Here is a 19,514-nt window from a genome sequence, read left to right as displayed (position 1 = left end):
TTTGCCAGTAGAGCACGCTTCCGCAAATACGCCTACGCACCTCTGTCCTCCATTAACTGACATATGGGCCCTCTTGTGGTAGACCCACATGTCATCGGTGTAACTATTTACACTCCGAAGGACGGTATATCCTGGTAGTAGTACTAGTAGAATTGAGATTAATGCACTTTCTTCCCCGTCTTCCACTCTTCTTCCTCCTCTCTTCTTCTTCCTCCTCTCTTCCCCATCGTCGGCCGCACAACGTTTACCCCCGCTCACTGCTCGCTCGCCCACGCCATCTTCCTTGGTAGCTCGCGCGTACCATATCCCCCCGCTCACTACTCGGCCACACGAAGAGAAGCTTCTTTGCTCGCCCGCCCGAATCCACTTCCCCGCTGGCTCGCAGGCACCGAAAACCCCAATGGCAGAACCGACTGACACGCAGAGCCGCGATTGGAATTCCCTCCCCGATGTTCTCTTGGAGCAAATCTGTAATCGTATGGACCTACTCAGCACCGTCTGTCTGGCGGCATGCTCGGTGTCTTTGTACCGTCTACTCGTCTGCAACCAGTCGGCTCTTTTCAAGACACCCTGCTTGTTGATGCCCGATCCTCGCAGGTGGCCCAGACACCGACTTGACGATCCTACGGAGGTTGTCGTGGTGCCCCTCGACATGCTACCACTACCTGTCCACCTGTCCTTCATGCGCGGCCACTACAGGGCGGGCATGAAGGCCAACTGGATCGTCCTCACCCACCAATCCGGTAGTCCGTGGAATCTCATGGATATCTAGACCCAGCGAGAGATCACCCTTCCATCGTTGGATACCACCGCCATCAAGCCTCGCGGCCCACCGGACACTCCTGCCTACTACGCACGAGACGCATCAAGCTTTTGGCTCGACCTCTGTTTGCTGAAAGTTGTAATCTGCGAAGTGCCCACACCATCAGAAGACTACATGTATTACAAGCTCATTGCCTTGTTCAACATGGGATTAGTCTATCTGGAATCCGGTCGCCATACATGGTTATGGCTCATCGTCAATCCTGTTGAGGCAACATTTCTGTCTGATGCTATAGTGCACGATGGCATCGTTTACGCGGTCGACGCACAGATTGGCTGCCTATACTGGTGGAATCTATCGTCGTGTAATTGTTCTATCTCATCTCATCTTTACCTTACGAATACGAATGCATGTTCATTGTTACAAATTTAGAATAGATAGTATGTCTATAACCACATCATTGCTATATGTTCCTCTCATTTCCTAGATTTTTATGACCACACATGTTATCGTTAGAGTTGATATGAGAACAATTGGCATCTAATGATTGTTAGAATAGATATTATGAGCATAACATCATGATTGCTATATGTTACTCTCATTTCCAAGATTTTTATAACAACGCATGTTATTGCTTAGAGTTGATATGAGAACAATAGTAGTAAGTGCTATGGTAGAATATGAGTAGGCTCTGTCATAGCTGTTTTCCTCTCATTGTTACATGATGTTTGAACCATGACATATTGCTAGAATATGAAAGCCATTGGCTTATTTTTTTAACTTGGGGTATGATTATGACCACGACATTGCAATTCTCTGTCTATGATATGTGTCACTATTATAATAATCTTAATTCCACACATACTCTGAACATGATTGTTTATTTTTGTCCTTTTGGTCTCCAATTTGAATTGTTGCAGCAGATGCAAATGCGCTGGCCTTCATGATTCCATGACCTGGAATCATACCAGCCGATGGGTGGTGGTTTGTCGCTCGTTCAGCTGACGGCGGTCATTTGATGCTCATTTGCACGTACCAAATTGACCAAACCATTACATCAAACCACATGCAGTACAATGCGTGGGGCGTTCGTGACATTGATGGCTATGGCTGCTACTTGTTCGAGAAAGATCCCAGCACCGTTGGGCCAGGCGTATTCAACTGGAGGCGGGTTTACAGCCTTGGCAACCACTCCATGTTCCTCGGGCTCAATTATACGATCATCCAACCAATCATCGATCATATCACCGGCGATGATTACCGTGCTACGCAACTTCCATTCGCCAGGGGGGACTGTGTTTACACATCATACCATGGGTTTCATGAATTACCATATCCAGAGATTCGTTGACACAGCTTGTTGCCAGATAATCTTCAGTGTGTGAAAGGCATCAAGCTTCCATGCGATGGATGGCTTTTGCAAACCCGACATGCGGCGATGTGGTTCATGCCAACAGCAAATATGCACAACTTGATTCGTGCTGATATCTAGACTAAGCCATGTATTCTGCTGCTGTAGCACGACCCTCTTTTGTTGGATATTATGTACTGTTGTTAGTTTGAAGCACTCCTATGGTTTGAAGGATAGATACCTTCCTGGGATCAAGTGCATCCTAACTCACCTGCGTAGGATGTACTGATAATGATGATGGAGATGTTGTGCAGAAGCCATATATATATATCAATTAGGCTTCAAGTACGTACTTGTTAGTTAAACCTATGGTTAAAATGTGACACTAAATATGACTAGTAAGTAGTACAGTAGCAGTACTAGTATACGTTGGTTAAATTATTCATCATGTCCACACATTGAATTGACGTGACAACACGCTGCGCGTGAGGTGACACAAGAATCCCGGCGGCATGTTCGGGTATTCTGGACTTCAGATTTGGAGTACCACTTATCTGTCGAAATCTTTCATCATTCACTTAAAACAGTCGATTGATCATACATTGAGGACCATATAACTGGAATTAACCGATGCAAGTCGAAGAAGGATTGGACGGTGCTGCCGGCTGGCGTCAAGTTCGATCCCACGGATCAGGAGCTGATCGAGCACCTTGAGGCCAAAGTGAGTGCTGATAGCGCGAGATCTCACCCTCTCATCGATTTGTTCATACCAACCATCGACAGCGAGCACGGCATATGCTACACCCATCCTGAGAAACTTCGAGGTAAGACACCGATCGGCCGTCTACTTGCACAAACATATTCCTTTGTTTATAGCTCTATTTTTCTTTTTAGACGCAGACCTGGTGAAGCAATTACAATTTGACAGTTAATAAAAAGTGAAACAAGTGACTGCAACATGCCAAAGATGTTATGAAAATGCCAACTACGTGCACTAAAACTTGTATTCGACAATACTGCAGGTATCACACTGAGTGGCCTAAGCAAGCATTTCTTCTAGCACAATTCCAGGACGTTCAAAGGGCACGTGGACGCGTCGCAAGATACAGTCAGAGTGTGGCATGCATGCGATGTGGCACAAGACCGGCAGTACCTTGCTGGTGATGCTCAACGGTCGGTAGACGGGCAGCAAAAAGGTTCTGGTGCTGCACACCAACAAGAACTTCGACCACTAGAGGACCAACTGGGTGATGCACCAGTACCACCTCGGGGACCTGGACAAGAGAAGGAGCGGGAGCTGGTCCTCTGCAAGATTTTCTACCAGACGAAACACTAGGGCCAGGAGTAAAAAGATTATAAGTTAGTTTGGTATTGGTACTTGTACTACCTTGTCGTCCGCAAGTTGGTATTGTTGTTAACGATCTTTTGGTATGAACTTGGCATTTGCTTCCAACCATCATGCCGAGGGTCGACGTGGATATAAAGCTGAATCATTTGTTTCGAAACGAATTTTCAGGCACCTGATTTTTATTTGATGGGTAGCATAAGCACCTGCCGTTCGAATTCCCAGTTCTCCAATTTTTTTGAAACAAGTGCATGCACTTATTATCACGATGAAAAAAAATATCCCTGCTGCATCCCAGTTATCAGTCTGTACTTGCAGAATTCTCTCGTTTATTGAGCAGGTATATTGTTTTTTCAGGTCGAGCAAGTTTCAACTGGGCTATAGACTGCCCAGGCTTGGTTTTGTTTTTAACAGGCCCAGCCCATGACGACAACGGGGCACAAAGATCCAGCAGGTATCTACTGGCCTCTGGCCCGCCAGCGTTAGTTATATTTTGTCTTACAACATCCGCAGGCAGTTTTTTTACTAAATCAAACACACAACCAGTTCTATTTTCCTCTTGAAACGCATGTCCTACATCTGTTTTCTAATCTCTACCTATAGTTTTACTAGTTCATATACACGTATCATTATATTGAAAATACATAAAATTCCCTTTCCATATTACATCCTTATTTTTGTTGTTGTTTTCCCTCCCAGCGCTGATTTTGTTACCACTGGTTTTCCCTTAATAAATCAACTCTATTGTCCCACGTCTTATTTGCTTACAAAAACAAAATGATTTTTTTTGGCAAACCAAAAAGTTCTTAAAAATGTTTATCATTTCGGGATTACAACAGTTCGGACTCCACCGAAATATGCAAAATAAGGTTGAACTTTTTGACTATGGTCCTGGGCAGAAAATGGGCTATAATAAATTACTTAAGAATTAGCAAACGGGCTGCGAATTATTAAAAAATAGCAAATGGTCTCTATGTTGTCTGCCACAGATTTGGAGGCTGACTTGTGGGCCTACTAAGTTCATGCGTACACAAGGTTTCTCAAAAAAGAAACTTAGTCAACAATCGCCTCTACCAGCGTCAGACCGTTAGATGTCAATCTAACGGCAATCGTGCTTCTTCAGTCTCTGATCTTCCTGCCCCAGCCGCCCAAACCAGAGCCGTCGGAACTGCCTGCTCCCGCCTCCCATGGCCGGCTGTGCTGCCGGGCAGGCCTCACGGCCCCATCATACTCGCATCCCTGGCCTGTCTATCCCTCTACTCACCCACACCTCCTGTTATTTTCCGGCGACGCCAGCCAAACCAGTCAACCCTCATACTCTCCACCGTGTGGGCAGCCACTGTCGTGTCTTCCCCAGCTCCGTGTCGTTCCCTTCGTAGGCCTCGCCATCGTCCACCACCCTGGTGCTCTCGGCGCGGCGTGGTTAACATGGTCAACGAACGACATCCATCGGAAGTGGACTGTACGTGCAGAGGCTGACAGCTGGTTCCACGGCCGCACACAAGGAAATGCCTCCTTATTACGCGCAGAATAATGATTCCTCCACCTGACATCTGGGACCCGCCGGAAGGGCCTCTATATTTCGTGAAAAAAAGTTCCCTCCGTTGACAGGTCGGACCCACCAACTATATCTTCGCACGCAAGGAAGTGCCTTCTTATTACGCACAAAAAAATGAATACCCCCCTGCCAGCGAGGAGCCACCATAGTGGGAGGCTGACTTGTGGGCCTACTAAGTTGACGGGGACGGAGGGCTTTGTCAACTTAGTCAATATATGAACGATTCTAGCTCCAGTGACCGTACGATGTCCATCCAAAGGCCGTAGTGCTTCTTCAACCTCTGGTATTCTTACTCCAGCCGCCCAAAGCAGCGCCGGTCGTGCCGCCTGCTCCTGCCTCTCGTGGCCGGCTGTGCTGCCGCGGAGGCCTCACCGCCCCCTACTACTCCCACCGCTGGCCAGGCCCTGTGGCAACGGCAGCCTCACACCGCAACCGAACCAGTGAACCCTCGTACTCCTCTCCGCGCGGGCTTCCACTGCCGCGTCTTCCCCGGCTCCGCGTCGCCCCCTTCCTAGGCCTCGTCGTCGTCCACCGCCCTGGTGCTCTCGGCGCGGCGTGGTCAACGTGGTCAAGGAACGACTTCCATTGGACATGGACTGTACGTGGAGAGGCTGACAGCTGGGTCCACGGCCGTAGCAAGGAAGTGCCTCCTTATTATGCGGAAAATAATGATTCCTCCACCTGACAGCAGGGACCCACCGGACGGGCCACCGTATTTCACAAAAAAAATGTTCCCCCCTGACTGCTGGGACCCACCAGCTACATCTTCGCACACAAGGAAGTGCGTCCGGGCAAAAAAATGATTCGCCCCCTGACTGCTGGGACCCACCAGCTACATCTTCGCACGCAAGGAAGTCCCTGATAGTCGGGACCCACCTGGTCGAAGCGTACGTAGCGTTGTCATTCTGGTCGCGAACGTGTACGTACATACTGGTCGATGTAGAGGCGCGCACGTGTCGTAGTAGAGGCGCGCACGTGTCGTAGTAGAGGCACGCGCGTAGCATGTACACGTACGTACAGTGGCCAGGGTGCAAGAAAGTAAATACGGCCACGTACGTACATACGGGCGGGGTCTCGAAAGCCTACTCGCGCATACGTACGGCCAGGGCTCGTGTACATGGCTGGGTCGGAACGGAGAAACAGCGTCGTCGTCGTGTTCATGGGGAGCCAACCGGCTGGGTCGGAACGGAATGCGTCGCCGTGTTCATCGGGAGGGCTTGGACGGAACAGCCGATGGAAACGAGGCCTGGCGTACCGCAGAACGGAGGAAACGGCCTTGTGTTCGACCGGCCACGTTCGAAACGGGATCCTGTTCATCGGGAGGGGTCTGGCGTACCGCAAAACGGAGGAAACGGACTTGTGTTGGACCTCCTACTGTCGAAACGGGGTCCTGTTGATCCGGAGGGGTGTGGCGTACCGCAAAACAGAGGAAACGGACTTGTGTTGGAGCGCTATGGTCAAAACGGGGGTCCTGTTCATCGGGAGGGGTGTGGCGTACCGCAAAACGGGACTCCACGGGATACTATTCATCTCTACCGTCGACCTCCTCCAGCCTCCACGGGCTACTGTTCATCCACCATCGACCTCCTCCAGCCTCCACCTGCGACTGTTCATCCACGGGCTCCTGTTCATCCAGCCTCCACCGCGCGCTACTCCACCGGCTACTGTTCAACCACCCCTCTCCACAGGCTCCTATTCAACCACCCCTCCACGGGCTACTGTTCATCCACCCCTCCACCGTCTACTGTTCATCCACCCCTCCACGGGGTCGTCCTATTCATCCAGCCCTCCACGGGGTCCTGTTCATCCAGCCCCAACCGACTCGATCGATCGGGGTCCTGTTCATCTAGAGGCAACACCACGGGGTCCTGTTCATCCACCCCCACCGGGAACTGTTCATCTAACCCCCCCCCCAGCAACGCTCACTGTTCATCCAGAGGTAGCATCGATCGGTTTCAGTTAGCAGCAGTAGTGAAGGAATCCCTCGATCGGGTTCAGTTAACAGCCATCGATCGATCGCTCGGGTTCAGTAACGCGTAGCCTGCAGTGCAATCGCTCGGGTTCAGTAGGCGAACGCCTCGCTCGGGTTCAGTTAGAGCCCAATGCCTCGCACCCATGCGCGTGCGTGTACGAGAGAAACGCGCAAACCTCCGTGCATCGCTCGGCCCCGACCACCCACCGTAACCGGGAACACCCCGATATTTTCCTCGCCCTCGCTTCTACCACGATTTTTTCCGTCATGGACGGCCCAAAGAATGTCATGCAGCTGCGTCTCCGGCCCGCCCAGGACGAAAATCCCATTTTTGTCATGATTTTTTGTCATAGAAGTAGGAACCCACCACATCTATGATGATACCGGGTTTTGTCACAATTATCATCATAGAAGTGTCATAAGTATGACAGGAAAAAAATTCGTTCGGCCCAAAATGTCACGGATGTGTCTTTTTTTGTAGTGAACATGATCAGTAGCAAAGTAATATGATAGTTTTGATAATAGTGACAGTAGCAATGGTAACAGTAACAGTGATAACAGTAATTTTGTAGCAAGTGCAACAGTAACGATAGCATTAGTAACTTAGCAAGAACAATATAAGATAAATTCGTAGGCATTGGATCGATAATTTGTTGGATGATATTCATCATGTGACAGTCATAACCTAGGGCGATACGGCACTAGCTCCAGTTCATAAATATAATGTAGGCATGTATTCCGTAAATAGTCATACGTGCTTATGGAAAGAACTTGCATGACATCTTTTGTCCTACCCTCCCATGGTAGCGGGGTCCAAGAAACTAAGGGATATTAAGGCCTCCTTTTAATAGAGAACCGGAACAAAGCATTAACACACGGTGAATACATGAACTCCTCAAACTACGCTCATCACCGGGAGTCGTCCCGACTATTGTCACTCCGGGGTTGCCAGATCATAACACGTAGTAGGTGACTATAACTTGCAAGATCAGATCTAGAACATAGATATAATGATGATAACATAAATGGTTCAGATCTGAAATCATGGCACCCGGGCCCAAAGTGACAAGCATTAAGCATGGCAAATTCATAGCAACATCAATCTCAGAACATAGTGGATACTAGGGATCAAGCCCTAACAAAACTAACTAGATTACATGATCAATCTCATCCAACTCCTCACCGACCAGCGAGCCTACGAAGGATTCACACCCGGTGGGGAGCATCTTGGAATTGGCGATGGAGAAGGGTTGGTGATGATGAAGAACGAAGATCCCCCCTCTCCGGAGCCCCAAACGGACTCCAGATCTGGCGTCCCGATGAAGACTAGGAGGTAACGGCAGCTCCGTCTCATGGAACGTGATAATTTTTTATCCCTGGTTTTTCTGGAAAATAGGATTTTTTTGCGTCGGTTTCAGGGTCTGCGGGGCCGCCAGGTGGGGACAACCCACCTGGGCGCGCCTGGGAGGGCAGGCGTGCCCTGGTGGGTTATGCCCACCCAGGTGCCCCCCTCCGGTGGCTCTTGTCTCCAGAAATTCTCTTTATTGATATAAAAAATCCTCGCAAAGTTTCGTTCCATTCCGAGAACTTTTATTTCTGCACAAAAACAACACCATGGTAGTTCTGCGGAAAACAGCGTCAGTCCGGGGTTAGTTTCATTCTAATCATGCAAATTAGAGTCCAAAACAAGAGGAAAAGCGTTAGGAAAAGTAGATACGTTGGGGACGTATTAGATCCTAAAGAAAATTTGAGTGGGAAGAGTAGAAGAATCAAAACACCTACGTCACAATTCCTCACCAGAGCGATGAAGGGGCTGAGGAGTAAAAGAATTCCTACTCTCTAATATAACTAGACTCCAAAAAAGGTTTTCTTCTAGACTTGACAACGGCCAAACTACGATCAATCAAGGGGGCTCCTATGGTCGGTCGAGGCTCTGATACCAACTTGTCATGCCCAATATGTGACCCTATCTGAGAGGAATTCGAAGGTCCCGCCAAGGATAGAAGCGCATATTGAAGATGCTTTTGCAAGGTGGATATCATTACATCATACCATTACATAATAACTGGGGATACATACAAAGGCATACAAATGCCACAAGAATACATCAATACCTCATACAAGAGAACGACATCCGACTACAGATGGAACACAAGAAACTCAACGACATCCACCCTGCTAGCCCAGGCTGCTACCTGGAACCTATCCCTTGATCGAAGAAGAAGCAGACGAAGAACTCCAATACAAGTAAACATCGCTCTCACGTCATGATCATCGCATTGCCTGTACCTACAACTGTTGTTGTAGTAATTTGTGAGTCACGAGGACTCAGCAATCCCATTACCATGGGTATCAAGACTAGCAAAGCTTAAAGGGTGTGGAATGGATAAGTGGTGAGGTTGCAGCAGCACTAAGCTTTGTATGGTGACTAACTTATGAGTACAAGAATAAGATGAGAAACTACGCAACGGTCGCAAACTAGTAATGGTCAAGAAGTGATCCTGTACTACTTACGTTCAAACATAACCCAACCGTGTTCTGTTCTCGAACTCACCCGAAAAGAGACAGTCATGGTTACACACCTGGTTGGCGTATTTTAATTAAGTTTAGTTCAAGTCGACTACAAGCGGATATTAAGAACTCCCATCTGACACATAACCGCAGGCACGGATTTCGAAAGATCAAACCCTGCAGGGGTGTCCCAACTTAGCCCATGACAAGCTCTCACGATGAACAGAGGAAAATCCTCCTCCCGGAACAACCCGATCAAACTCGGAATCCCGGTTCACAAGACATTTCGACAATGGTAAAATAAGTCCAGCAAGACCTCCCGCGTGCCGACGCCCTGATAGTAGCCGCGCGTATCTCATCTCAGGCCACGACGGATGAGCTACGCGTACAGGTGCCAAAATACCCCAAGTTGCCAAGGGGCGGCCCCGCACAGTGCTCTAGTTTGGGACCAACACCATCAGCACTGGCCCCCATGTATTATGTTGAATAACAAACCTCGGGTAGCGCTAACTCCCTATGCATCATGTTTATTATCATGTTTAGTTATTAGGTTGAGCAAATGGTAAAACCAATGTTGGGTCTTGCTGGAGGAGTTTTATTCAAAGCGAACTGTCAAGGGGGCCCTGCTACGTCTTGAGCTTGCGTTGGTTTTCCTTGAAGAGGAAAGGGTGATGCAGCAAAGTAGCGTAAGTATTTCCCTTAGTTTTTGAGAACCAAGGTATCAATCCAGTAGGAGGCTCCTCAAAAGTCCCACGCACCTACACAAACAAACAAGAACCTCGCAACCAACGCAATAAATGGGTTGTCAATCCCTTCACGGCCACTTGCGAAAGTGAGATCTGATAGAGATAATATGATAAGATAAATATTTTTGGTATTTTATGATATAGATTGGAAAATAAAATATGCAAATAAAAGTAGATAGAAAACTTATATGATAAAAGATAGACCTGGGGGCCATAGGTTTCACTAGTGGCTTCTCTCAAGATAGCATAAGTATTGCGGTGGGTGAACAAATTACTGTCGAGCAATTGATAGAAAAGCGCATAGTTATGAGATTATCTAGGCATGATCATGTATATAGGCATCACGTCCATGACAAGTAGACCGAAACAATTCTGCATCTACTATTATTACTCCACACATCGACCGACTCCTGCCTGCATCTAGAGTATTAAGTTCATGAAGAACAGAGTAACGCATTAAGAAAGGTGGCATGATGTAGAGGGATAAACTCATGCAATATGGTATAAACCTCATCTTTTTATCCTCGATGGCAACAATACAATACGTGCCTTGCTGCCCCTGCTGTCACTGGGAAAGGACACCGCAAGATTGAACCCAAAGCTAAACACTTCTCCCATTGCAAGAAAGATCAATCTAGTAGGCCAAACCAAACTGATAATTTGAAGAGACTTGCAAAGGTAACTTAATCACACATAAAAGAATTCAGAGGAGATTCAAATATTTCTCATAGATAAACTTGATCATAAACCCACAATTCATCGGATCTCGACAAACACACCGCAAAAAGAGTTACATCGAATAGATCTCCAAGAAGATCAAGGAGAACTTTGTATTGAGATTCAAAGAGAGAGAAGAAGCCATCTAGCTAATAACTATGGACCCGAAGGTCTGTGGTAAACTACTCACGACTCATCGGAGAGGCCTTGGAGATGATGTAGAGGACCTCCGTGGTTGATTCCCCCTCCGGCGGAGCGCCGGCGAAGGCTCCAAGATGGGATCTCGCGGATACAGAAGGTTGCGGCGGTGGAAATAGTTTTTCGTGGTGCTCCTGGATGTTTTCGGGGTACGTGGGTATATATAGGAGGAAGAAGTAGGTCGGTGGACGCTCGAGGGGCCCACGAGGATGGGAGCCGCGCCCACCCCTAGGGGGGCGCCGGGCACCCTCGTGGCCGCCTCCTCTATTGCTTGACGTCCACTCCAATTCCCCTGGATTGTGTTTGTTCCAAAAAGATCGCTCCCGAAGGTTTCATTCCGTTTGGACTCCGTTTGATATTCCTTTCCTTCGAAACACTGAAATAGGCAAAAAACTGCAATTTGGGCTGGGCCTCCGGTTAGTAGGTTAGTCCCAAAAATGATATAAAAGTGTAAAGTAAAGCCCATAAACATCAAAAACGGGTAAAATAATAGCATGGAACAATCAAAAATTATAGATACATTGGAAACGTATCAAGCATCCCCAAGATTAATTCATGCTCGTCCTCGAGTAGGTAAATGATAAAAACAGAATTTTTGATGTGGAATGCTACCTAGCATAATTCTCAATGTAATTTTCTTTATTGTGGCATGAATGTTCAAATCCAAATGATTCAAAATAAAAGTTCATATTGACATAAGAAATAGTAATACTTCAAGCATACTAATCAAAGTAATCATGTCTTCTCAAAATAACATGGCTAAAGAAAGTTCATCCCTACAAAATCATATAGTTTGGTTATGCTCCATTTTCGTCACACAAGAATGCTCCCATCTTGCACACCCCCGATGACAGGCCAAGCAATTGTTTAATACTTTAGTAATCTCAAACTTTTTTCAACTTCCACGCAATACATGAGCGTGAGCCATGGATATAGCACTATGGGTGGAATAGAATATGATGATGGAGGTTGTGTGGAGAAGATAAAAAAAGGAGAAAGTCTCACATTGACGAGGCTAATCAACGGGCTATGGAGATGCCCATCAATTGATGTCAACATGAGGAGTAGGTATTGCCATGCAACGGATGCACTAGAGCTATAAATGTATGAAAGCTCAACAACAAAAACTAAGTGGGTGTGCATCCAACTTGCTTGCTCACGAAGACCTAGGGCATTTTAAGGAAGCCCATCGTAGGAATATACAAGCCAAGTTCTATAATGAAAAATTCCCACTAGTATATGAAAGTGACAACAAATGAGACTCTCTATATGAAGAACATGGTGCTACTTTGAAGCACAAGTGTGGAAAAGGATAGTAACATTGCCCCTTTTTATTTTCTTTTTTCTCTTTTTTTTCTTTGGCCTTTCTTTTTCTTTTTTTCTTTTCTTTTTGGCCTTTCCCCTTTTTTATTTTTCTTTTATTTGGGGACAATGCTCTGATAATGATGATCATCACACTTCTATTTATTTACAACTCATGAATTACAACTCAAAACTAGAACAAGATATGACTCTATATGAATGCCTCCGGCTGTGTACCGGGATGGGCAATGAATCAAGAGTGACATGTATGAAAAATTATGCATGGTGGCTTTGCCACAAATACGATGTCAACTACATGATCATGCAAGGCAATATGACAATGATGATGCATGTCATGATGATGAACGGAACGGTGGGAAGTTGCATGGCAATATATCTCGGAATGGCCATGGAAATGCCATAATAGGTAGGTATGGTGGCTGTTTTGAGGAAGATATAAGGAGGTTTATGTGTGATAGAGCGTATCGTATCATGGGGTTTGGATGCACCGGCGAAGTTTGCACCAACTCTTAAGGTGAGAAAGGGCAACGCGTGGTACCGAAGAGGCTAGCAATAATGGAAGGGTAAGAGTGCGTATAATCCATGGACTCAACATTAGTCATAAAGAACTCATATACTTATTGCAAAAATCTACAAGTCATCAAAAACCAAGCACTACGCGCATGCTCCTAGGGGGATAGATTGGTAGGAAAAGACCATCACTCGTCCCCGACCGCCACTCATAAGGACGACAATCTAAGAACACCTCATATTTCAAATTTGTTACACAACGGTTACCATACGTGCATGCTACGGGACTTGCCAACTTCAACACAAGCATTCTTTAAATTCACAATTACCCAACTAGCATGACTCTAATATCACCACCTCCTTGTCTCAAAACAATTATCAAGTATCAAATTGATCATAGCATCCAATTCACTTCCTATGATAGTTTTTATTATACCCAACTTGGATGCCCACCATTTTAGGACCAATTTTATAACCATAGCAAATACCATGCTGTTCTAAAATACTCTCAAAATAATATAAGTGAAGCATGAGAGATTAACAATTTCTACAAAATCAAGCCACCGCCGTGCTCTAAAATATATAAGTGAAGCACATAGAGCAAAAATTATCTAGCTCAAAAGATATAAGTGAAGCACATAGAGCAAAAATTATCTAGCTCAAAAGATATGAGTGAAGCACATAGAGTATTCTAATAAATTCCAAATCAAGTGGGCTTCTCCAAAAAGGTGTGTACAGCAAGGATGATTGTGGTAAACTAAAAATCAAAGACTAATATCATACAAGACGCTCCAAGCAAAACACATATCATGTGGCGAATAAAAATATAGCTCCAAGTAAAGTTACCGATAGACGAAGACGAAAGAGGGATGCCTTCCGGGGCATCCCCAAGCTTAGGCTCTTGCCACTCCTTGTTCCATAATCCATCAAATCTTTACCCAAAACTTGAAAATTTCACAACACAAAACTTAACAGAAATTCTCGTGAGCTCCGTTAGCGAAAGAAAACAAAACATCACTTCAAGGTACTGTAATGAACTCATTCTTTATTTGTATTGGTGTTAAACCTACTGTATTCCAACTTCTCTATGGTTTATAAACTATTTTACTAGCCATAGATTCATCAAAATAAGCAAACAACACACGAAAAACAGAATCTGTCAAAAACAGAACAGTCTCTAGTAATCTGTAACTAACGCAAACTTCTGGAACCCAAAAAATTCTACCAAAATAGGAAGACCTAGATAATTTGTTTATTGATCTACTTCAATTTGAATCAGTATTTTATCACGTTCTGGTGATTTTAAACAATTATTTTCGTGAACAGAAAGTTTCTGGAATTTTCAGCAAGATCAAATAACCATCATCCAAGAAGATACTATAGGTTTAACTTGGCACAAACACTAATTAAAACATAAAACCACATCTAAACAGAAGATAGATGAAATATTTATTACTAAACAGAAGCAAAAATCAAGAAACTAAAATAAAATTGGGTTGCCTCCCAACTAGCGCTATCGTTTAACGCCCCTAGCTAGGCATAAAAGCGAGGATAGATCTAAGTAATGTCGTTTTTGGCACTCAATTCATAAGTAGCTCGCATGATAGATTCATAAGGTAATTTGACTTTCTTTCTAGGGAAGTGTTCCATGCCTTTCCTTAATGGAAATTGGAATCTAATATTCCCTTCCTTCATATCAATAATTGCACCAATCGTTCTAAGGAAAGGTCTACCAAGAATAATAGGACATGAAAGATTGCAATCTATATCAAGAACGATAAAATCTATGGGCACGTAATTCCTATTTGCAACAATAAGAACATCATTGATCCTTCCCATATGTTTCTTAATGGTGGAATCTGCAAGGTGCAAATTTAAAGAGCAATCATCAAAATCATGGAAACCTAGAATATCACATAAAGTTTTCGGAATCGTGGAAACACTAGCACCCAAATCACACAAAGCATAGCACTCATAATATTTAATTTTAATACTTATAGTAGGTTCCCACTCATCATAAAGTTTCCTAGGTAAAGAAACTTCCAAATTAAGTTTTTCTTCATAAGATTGCATCAAGGCATCAACAATATGTTTGGTAAAAGCTTTATTTTGACTATAAGCATGAGGAGAATTCAACACGGATTGCAAAAAGGAAATACAATCTATTAAATAACAGTTATCATAATTAAATTCCTTGAAATCCATAATAGTGGGTTCAATGCTATTTAAAGTCTTGACCTCTCCAATCCCACTTTTACCAAATTTAGCATCAAGATCTAAAAACTCCGAATCATTGGGACGCCTTTTAACTAAAGTTGACTCGTCTCCAGTCCCATCATTATTAGGATTCATATTGCAAAACAAGGATTTAATAGGAGACACATCAATAACTTTTAAGTCTTCATCATTATTTTCATGGGAACTAGAAGAACACGCTTACAAAGCAATCTTTCTTAGCGCGCAATCTAGCGGTTCTTTCTTTGCACTCATCAATGGAATTCTCATGGATTTGAGAGACTCATTGATATCATGCTTAGGAGGAGTAGATCTAAGTGTCAAAGAATCAACATCAAGCGAAAGTCTATCAACGTTCCTAGCCAAATCATCAACTTTAAGCAATTTTTCTTCAAGCAAAGCATTGAAATTCTTTTGAGAGATCATAAATTCTTTAACACAATTCTCAAAATCAGAGGGCATCTTATTAAAATTTCCATAAGAATTATTGTAGGAATTTCCATAATTATTAGAGGAATTACTAGGGAACGGTCTAGAATTAAAGTTTCCTCTATAAGCATTGTTACCAAAATTATTCCTACCAACAAAATTCACATCCATAGATTCATTATTATTTTCAATCAAGGTAGACAAAGGAATATCATTAGGATCAATAGGAGCACTCTTAGTAGCAAACAATTTCATAAGTTCATCCATCTTTCCACTCAAAACATTAATTTGTTCTATATCATGCACTTTTTTACTAGTAGATCTTTCGGTGTGCCATTGAGAATAATTAACCATAATATTATCAAGGAGTTTAGTAGCTTCTCCTAAGGTGATTTCCATAAAGGTGCCTCCCGCGGCCAAATCTAAAAGATTTCTAGAAGCAAAATTCAATCTGGCATAAAAGTTGTGTATGATCATCCATAAGTTCAAACCATGAGTAGGGCAATTGCGAATCATTAATTTCATTCTTTCCCAAGATTGGGCAACATGCTCATGATCAAGTTGTTTAAAATTCATAATATTGTTCCTAAGAGAGATGATCTTAGCGGGAGGAAAATACTTAAGAGATAAAAGCATCTTTGCACTTATTCCATGAATCAATACTATTTTTAGCCAAAGACGAAAACCAAGTTTTAGCACGATCTCTAAGCGAAAACGGAAATAACTTCAATTTAACAATATCATTATCCATATCTTTATTCTTTTGCATATCACACAAATCAACAAAGTTGTTTAGATGGGTAGCGGCATCTTCACTAGGAAGGCCGGAGAATTGATCTTTCATAACAAGATTCAACAAAGCAGCATCGATTTCACAAGATTCAGCATCATTAAGAGGAGCAATCGGAGTGCTAAGGAAATCATTATTATTGGTATTGGAAAAGTCACACAATTTGGTATTATCTTGCGCCATCGTGACAAGCAATCCAACACACAAGCAAACAAAAAGGCAAGCGAAAGAGAGAGGAGATTGGGAAAGAGAGGGCGAATAAAACGGCAAGGGTGAAGTGGGGGAGAGGAAAACGAGAGGCAAATAGCAAATAATGTAATGCGAGGGAGATGAGTTTGTGATTGGTAGTTGGTATGTCTTAACTTGAGCGAAGACCTCCCCGGCAACGGCGCCAGAAATCCTTCTTGCTACGTCTTGAGCTTGCGTTGGTTTTCCTTGAAGAGGAAAGGGTGATGCAGCAAAGTAGCGTAAGTATTTCCCTCGGTTTTTGAGAACCAAGGTATCAATCCAGTAGGAGGCTCCTCAAAAGTCCCACGCACCTACACAAATAAACAAGAACCTCGCAACCAACGCAATAAAGGGGTTGTCAATCCCTTCACGGCCACTTGCGAAAGTGAGATCTGATAGAGATAATATGATAAGATAAATATTTTTGGTATTTTTATGATATAGATTGGAAAATAAAGTATGCAAATAAAAGTAGATAGAAAACTTATATGATAAAAGATAGACCCGGGCCATAGGTTTCACTAGTGGCTTCTCTCAAGATAGCATAAGTATTGCGGTGGGTGAACAAATTACTGTCGAGCAATTGATAGAAAAGCGCATAGTTATGAGATTATCTAGGCATGATCATGTATATAGGCATCACGTCCGTGACAAGTAGACCGAAAAGATTATGCATCTACTACTATTACTCCACACATCGACCGACTCCTGCCTGCATCTAGAGTATTAAGTTCATGAAGAACAGAGTAACGCATTAAGAAAGATGACATGATGTAGAGGGATAAACTCATGCAATATGATATAAACCCCATCTTTTTATCCTCGATGGCAACAATACAATACGTGCCTTGCTGCCCCTGCTGTCACTGGGAAAGGACACCGCAAGATTGAACCCAAAGCTAAGCACTTCTCCCATTGCAAGAAAGATCAATCTAGTAGGCCAAACCAAACTGATAATTCGAAGAGACTTGCAAAGATAACTTAATCACACATAAAAGAATTCAGAGGAGATTCAAATATTTCTCATAGATAAACTTGATCATAAACCCACAATTCATCGGATCTCGACAAACACACCGCAAAAAGAATTACATCGAATAGATCTCCAAGAAGATCAAGGAGAACATTGTATTGAGATTCAAAGAGAGAGAAGAAGCCATCTAGCTAATAACTATGGACCCGAAGGTCTGTGGTAAACTACTCACGACTCATCGGAGAGGCCTTGGAGATGATGTAGAGGCCCTCCATGGTTGATTCCCCCTCCGGCGGAGCGCCGGCGAAGGCTCCAAGATGGGATCTCGTGGATACAGAAGGTTGCGGCGGTGGAAATAGTTTTTTGTGGTTCTCCTGGATGTTTTCGGGGTACGTGGGTATATATAGGAGGAAGAAGTAGGTCGGTGGACGCTCGAGGGGCCCACGAGGGTGGGGGCGTGCCCACCCCTAGGGGGCGCGCCGGGCACCCTCGTGGCCGCCTCCTCTATTGCTTGACGTCCACTCCAAGTCCCCTGGATTGCGTTTGTTCCAAAAAGATCGCTCTCGAAGGTTTCATTCCGTTTGGACTCCGTTTGATATTCCTTTCCTTCGAAACACTGAAATAGGCAAAAAACAGCAATTTGGGCTGGGCCTCCGGTTAGTAGGTTAGTCCCAAAAATGATATAAAAGTGTAAAGTAAAGCCCATAAACATCCAAAACGGGTAATATAATAGCATGGAACAATCAAAAATTATAGATACGTTGGAGACGTATCAGCCCCATAAACCCCAACCGTGTTAGGAACACAAAATCAAGGAACATAACACCAGTATGACGGAAACTAGGGCAGCTGAGTGGAACAAAACAGCAGTCAAAAGGCCGAGCCTTCCACCCATTACCAAGTATATATGTGCATTAATTAAATAAGAGACATTGTGATATCCCATGACATCCATGTCCCAACATGGAACAACCTGCTCTGCAACTGCAGCTAGCAACGCTATAAGAGGGCTTGAGCAAAGCGGTAACATAGCCAAACAATGGTTTGCTAGGATGGTGGAAAAGGTTAGAGGCTATCATGGCAATTTGAGAGGCTTGATAAAGAAGTGGTAGGCAGCGCGACTTAGCGATAGCATCGAGACAACTGGAAAAGCAAAGATAGTAGTGGTATCCAGGGTAACGGTCATCTTGCCTATAATCCTGCTAGGAAGAAGACCCAGTCCATGAAGTAGACGAAGCAACATAGTCAAACGAATCCTCACAATCGCAACGTTAATGGAACTATCGAGAAGAAGCAACACCGGAAACAAGCAAACAATATGGTGAACAACCAAGCATAATCATGGCATGATGCACAACCAAGCATGATGCATGTCCGGTTTAAATGTGCATGGCATGGCAAAGTGCAACAAACAATACTACAAATCAAGTGGAGCTCAATATGCAACGAGTTGCATATTGACAAAACACCACATTCAAATATTTAGTTTGCTCTCAATATGAACCCAACAAGTTTAAATGTTCTTAACATGGCAAGAGGTGAAGCATAACAAAATTACACTGTCTAAGCAATTTAAATGGGGGCCAGAAAGAACAAACAACAAATCCAAAAAATCCCCATGTGCATATTTTGGATATGGTACTTTTCTGCCCTAAATCATATTTTAAAGTTGTAAACATCAAAATAAAGTGCACCAAGTTAATCTATGCATTTTTACACCCCAAATACACATAAAGTTTATATAATTCGGAGCTACGGTTATTTAGTTATGAAATAAACCATTTTAACATGTTATTTATGCAAATTAAATGCAAACAACAATGCAAACATTTTAAACATGGATGAAAGTTGGATATTGTGAAAGT

Source organism: Triticum aestivum, chromosome 2D (assembly GCF_018294505.1).
Source record: "Triticum aestivum cultivar Chinese Spring chromosome 2D, IWGSC CS RefSeq v2.1, whole genome shotgun sequence".
Taxonomy (NCBI): Eukaryota; Viridiplantae; Streptophyta; class Magnoliopsida; order Poales; family Poaceae; genus Triticum; species Triticum aestivum.
Note: the sequence above shows the minus strand (reverse complement) of the source record.